We start from the raw sequence: 6,000 nt of genomic DNA, 5'->3' as shown, positions 1-6,000 counted from the left end.
AGGTGACCAAGAAAGTCCTGTGAGATTGACTCTACAGTGTCTTAGGCAGGCCTTTGAGTTTGACTCAACAGTGTCTTTGACCGTCGTGTGAGTTTGATCAACAGTGGCTTAGACCGTCGTGTGAGTTTGACTCAACAGTGGCTTAGGCAGTCCTGTGAGTTTGACTCAACAGTGACTTAGACACTGCTTTGAGTTTGACTCAACAGTGACTTGGACAGTATTGTAAGTTTGCCTCAACAGTGACTTAGCTGACTTGGACAGTTTTGTGAGTTAAACTCAACAGTGACTTAGATAGTCCTGTGAAATTGATTCAACAGTGACTTAGATAGTCCTTGAGTTTGACTCAACAGTGGCTTAGACAGTCCTGCGAGTTTGACTCAATAGTGACTTAAACAGTCCTGTGGGTTTGACTCATCAGTGACTTTGATGACTTAGACTGTCTTGTGAGTTTTCTGTTGAATCTCTGCATCTTATTTTTTACTGTTACCTGAGCCACTTGACAGCTATCAGTCAAATTTAATGAATTTAAATGAAGCATACCCAAGTTATCCATCTTCAACTTTTTTCTTTTAAAGGTGCTTTAAACTGGTTAAGGGCAAGGCCGTAGAATTTTTGTTGTGAATTTGATGGTCAGTAATTTGGGTGGTACTTAATGTTCGCTGTATATTTTGTATAACTTTCATGAATCACAGAGTGAATGTTTAATACTTTTTAAACACTTGGAATTCACTTATGGATGTGTACATATTTTTCAGCAATTAAATAAGATCACACTTATCTTTAACTATAGTTGTGGTTTTAGAACTTCAACTGAGTATGAGTTAACCCTTTCACCACTGTAGACCATAACGGACTCATCCAGATCAATGCATGGTAGAGTCTACTAAAGTTACATAGGGGTAAAATGGTTAACTTTCTGTTACTGTTCAAAATACTTGGCATGAACTTTATGCTGTAATCTTACCTTAGCTACACCAGTCTGTCCCACTTTGCCTGCTCAGGACTGCAAATGAAATTGCTGACTGATTTCCCGGATTCTTATACCATCTTACTGTAATTATCAAGAAATCCTATTGAAAATTTCAATTTGAAATTAGTAGGATAATAAGTCATTTCTCCCCATACATTATTACTGGCATCAAGTGTTTATTAATATTCATCACAGACGGAGGTTTTTGTAGTAAAAGCAACTTTTATTGTTCAATTTGTTTGTTTATTACTTAAACTTGTAATAAAATGATGCAAAGAAATGTGGAAATTGGCTGAATATTCCGCTCACAATCTTGAAAATTGAGGAATCAAAATAAGGCGGGTTAAAGTTTAGCAATATGGCACATCCTTCAGTGTATTATAAAGACCTACATCAAGTTTTGGATACCTGTACATTTGTGCCTGTTGCTATGGTATCTGTTGGTATCTGTTGTGCACGTTACTATGGTAACTATTGTATATATTACGATGGTAACTTTGTACTAGTTACTATGGGAAATTTTGTACATGTCACCGTGGTAATTGTATAGGGCTACATTCGCGTATCCCGGTTGAAACGGTACATGGGGCGCAGAAATATTCCACGATAAACGAACGCACTTGGACCGTTCTATAAGCAGAGCTAAAAATGCACAGTTTCTGAGAATAAAAAACAATGTATCAAGAATATTATGCTCTTCTTTTACGCATTACCGAGTTACACAACGTATCTTAAAAACTTCATGTGGCTTGGCATTGTTTTAGAAATAAATAACGCAAACTAGCAATAGTCAGCATTTTAGTTTCGGTCAGGTACGTCTGGACCCCTCAATCTACATGTGCCAAATTTTCCTGAGGTCAGCCTCGGTCCAGATCTGTGCCTCTCGTTTTCTTTACAGGTTCAACTGTTTCAACCGGATACGGGAATGTACCCTAAGTCAATATGGTTTGTCAATATGGTTACTTTTGTACATTTCCCTATGGTAACTAAAGTCTCTGTATTATTTTTTGTAGTTTTGTTGTTGCAAGTATTTGTAAAGTAACTTTTTTTACTGACACAATTGTTTATTGAAGTAAGTGTTGTAATGTTTGGAGGATTAGAACTTGATATGATTTGTTTTGTTAAGTAGAGTTATGGACAATAGCTATGTTTGTTTAGAAGGTGAAGATACTAGATTTCATTCCAGTTGGTCAGTTATCATACACTGCTACTTTACTCTGTTGGATCAAGTTACCCTGGTTTGCTCGTTGTGTCACCTTCAGTATCAAGGTCAAAGTTTAAACTGGTTATCTAGCCGAACACCTTTACAATTGACTTTTGACCTTTACCCCCAGATATGTATTGTAGTGTTTCAGTCTTGTTTGACATATACTTGTTGTCGGATAATACACTGTAGATCAGAGGTTAGGCAAGAAACATTGTTTGGTATGCAGACCCCCTTTAAACCTCTTATACAGCCAATTTCCACTTTAACTTTTCCACCGATTTTATAATTTTGAGTAAGAAAAGTATCATTACTGTATACCTAGAAATTGTATACTGAAGACTTGATACTAAAATCGTCCAACATTGTCAGAATTTGTCTGCCTCTCTCATAAATGATGTTGAGGGCATTACCTTTTCAGGACCGTGTGTAATTTGATGTATATTTCACGAGGACTTGGGTCAGAAAGCTATCAAGTTTGAATGATTTCATCTTTAGCAATTAACAGTAGGTTTTAGCATCTTCTTTTGGAGTGACATATATCGTCATTAACTGTTGAGTTTGTGTGAACGTCATGTCTTTTTACTGTGATAATGATATAACCTTTCAAGTGCTAATTTTAATACTGTGTGTGGAAATGTTCACAGTGTGGAAAAACTTTCAAATTGCTAATGGTTCTGAAGTTAAGATATTATACATATATGTAATCTAAATGAACTATTGAGAAATATTCATTTGTGGATATTTTTCGAACTAGTTTACACAACATGAAAAATGCAGATATTTTCACATCGCAAAATAATCCACCCTTACTGTTACTTAGAAAATGATTCAAAAGAATCGGATGTCATCTTCACTAGATGTAAGTCGATTTAATTGTAATAATTATGAGAATGTTAAAAAAAATGTCAAGGCAAACAAAAAACTTGTGTAAAAATTAGGAATGTGTGACTGAAAGATAATATGTTTTGTTTAATGTATTGTTGAAAAACTGAAAAGACTGTGGGGAAAAAAAATAAAAATATAAGTCGATAATAACATCAGTGTTATTTAATCAGACTGTTCACCCTCCGCTATAAGAGTCAGTTATTGGTCAAAGAAAAAGAAAAAAAACCCAACTCAAAGCAAGGTTTAACAAAAATAGCAATAGGCTTTGATTGGATTGACTGACTTCTTAAGCATAATAATGATAATAATAATAACAATTAGAGGTGTTTATATACTGCTTTATCACAATCTAGTTCGTAGGTCGTCTCAAAGTGGTTCACAAATTATTATCCGTGGTTATAGGGCCTTTGCAACCAGCCTATATATCTTTCAACTCCCTGAGGAGCATACAGCTGGTGCTGCCATTTTGGCGCTTACAGCTAGCATTCTACAATTCTAGCACTACCCAACCACATACTTATTTACAGCTGAGTAGCCCCGCGTCCTACCACTAGACTACCGTGCCTCCTAACATACTATGATCCAAAAAAGTGATTGAGCTATCACAACTTCTTTGGGAACGAGTGGTAATAATTTTTGTAATTTTTGATGATCAATATGTTCCGACCATGGTGTGGTAGTGATCAACCTTAGGTAATTAAGGCAAATCAATTTGTTGTTAGAATTCAGCTAAAAGTGGAGGCTTTGCATTTTATGTGAAATCAGTTAATTTAGTTTCAAGAATATGAATACTTTCATTTGACGCTTAATGAAAGGTCAGCTTTGTATTAGAATAGTTGAATTGTGAATAATTTGTCTAGATCAGAAAAATATTATTGTGCTCAGGACATTTCATTTGTTGGATTTTGTTTTAAATATTTTCCCCAAAAAAGATTTCTGCTAAATTGAGCAATGAATAAAGACCATTGAAAATCAGGGATTTTTTTTTGTTTGAAACAGATGATATATTGTATAGGTACAACTCATATTTTTGTAAAATACCTGTACGATCTTTGTAATAAATATCGTTAAAGCGATAGCCTTTAGTGGTTTAAATACATATAATTTGTCATCATAAAGTGTTATTTTTGTATAGTGAATGGTGTGTGGTGAATTTAAAGTGTAAATCTTTTTGTTCACTTTGGCTCATTATTACCGTAATCTGAACATTTTTTTTTCTGAACAAAATATCTTGCAATCGTCAAATTACTTCACATTGACGGCTTTGCGAAGTATTGTCCTTGAACTGCCCTCCACTTGTTCCATTTAACGCTAAATTTGATGCCGACTATCAATACTTTTATGAAGGGGTAATTAACAAAATATAAGTAATTGTAAAGTAATCTAACATAATTAAGTTTCCTCCAACACTGGAATTTGAATTGTTTCCATCTGTTATATATCAACTCATTCACCCCTGAAGACACATTTGAACTCCTCGAATTCATCGGTTGGAATAGCTCATTATGAAATTTCAGGGGTGAATGAGTTATGGTCAGCATGTCCTGGATCAATTATTTCTCATTCGTTATTCAAGATGACCAGATTTAGGTTTTGGTTGCCGAGTTGTGAACCTGGAAAGTTAAGTTTTGAAAGCATTATTTAGCTGCTCGGATTAGGAGTGTGTACCGTCATGCTGCAAAAGATGTGTCTTGTTAGCAGTCATTGCCATCATTCTTCATAAGTGTTCTAGTGCAGGAAATTAAAAATGTTAAGTTATGGCATTAGAAAGGCTGTAGGATGAGGCTACCATTATGACTATTCCGTCTTTTCGTATTGCAGAGTTATCTGCTCTTGTAAGCAGGTGTTGATTGTTACGTCATTTGTTTGTGAGAGTAACGTCATCAATTTTTGAGAAAACGACGTAATTTTCTCACACAAACCAATGATGTAACAATCAATCCCTGCTCACAAGAGAAGATAACTCTGCAATACGCAAAGACGGAATAGGTGTATGTGCTCCAAACTTGAGAATTGACATTTATGTTTGTATTGTAAAGGTCATGGGACGCAACAAGAAATAATACCTCAAAGTTAAAATGTAAGCTAATATTGTTTATTGAACACAACACTAATTAGAATAATTCAGTATTTTTGATAATGTCAACAAATTGTGTTGTAGAATTGTTACACATTCCTCATCAGACGATAATTACAATTTACCTGTGGAAATATTTTTTACCCAAGATAGAAATGATACGATGTTTTAGCACTGATTATCATCAAGAAAATTGTCAGAATTGAACATCATATCCATGATTTACATACATCCAGATATATTTTGATAGATGTCAATTGTGTAACTTGTGTTACTCTTCAAGTTCAACATTTGTAATATGGATCCCTACTACGCATTGGAAACTGATTTTCTGGATAAGATAAGATAAACAACAAGTGTTCTGAGTTTAAAACGTTCAGCTGGTCTAAACTGAGATTCGAACCCAGAACCTGAATTTATGACACTGTCTCTCTTACCAACTGAGCGGTCTGGTCAACGTTAGTGCTACAATTATATCCGTATATCCAAAATGTTATTAAGGGGAGGTTACTGTATATAAGAAAAACCAGATTGCAGGGCGACAGGGATCCTTAAGTTTGATGTTCTGTTTTAACTATCTGGAAACCTGTGTAATGAAACCTTTAACTAGGTCCCTCTGTACACAGTCTTTTCTAAGTTGAACCGGTGCAATCTATAAGTCTGGTTATTCAGAGCAAAACATCTGGTCCCTCATGTTGCATTCAGACATCTTTTTCTGTAAAATGTTTATTTCATATATATATTTTCAAGTTTGATATTAAACGACATTTTTTTGTTAATTTTTGCAAGATATTTCTTCAGTGATATTTCAACACTGCCTCTACTCATCATTTTAATCACCTAGCTTGATTAATTAATCGT

The sequence above is a fragment of the Mizuhopecten yessoensis genome, unplaced genomic scaffold, assembly GCF_002113885.1.
Source record: "Mizuhopecten yessoensis strain PY_sf001 unplaced genomic scaffold, ASM211388v2 scaffold3575, whole genome shotgun sequence".
Classification (NCBI taxonomy): domain Eukaryota; kingdom Metazoa; phylum Mollusca; class Bivalvia; order Pectinida; family Pectinidae; genus Mizuhopecten; species Mizuhopecten yessoensis.
This window is presented reverse-complemented; position numbering follows the sequence as displayed.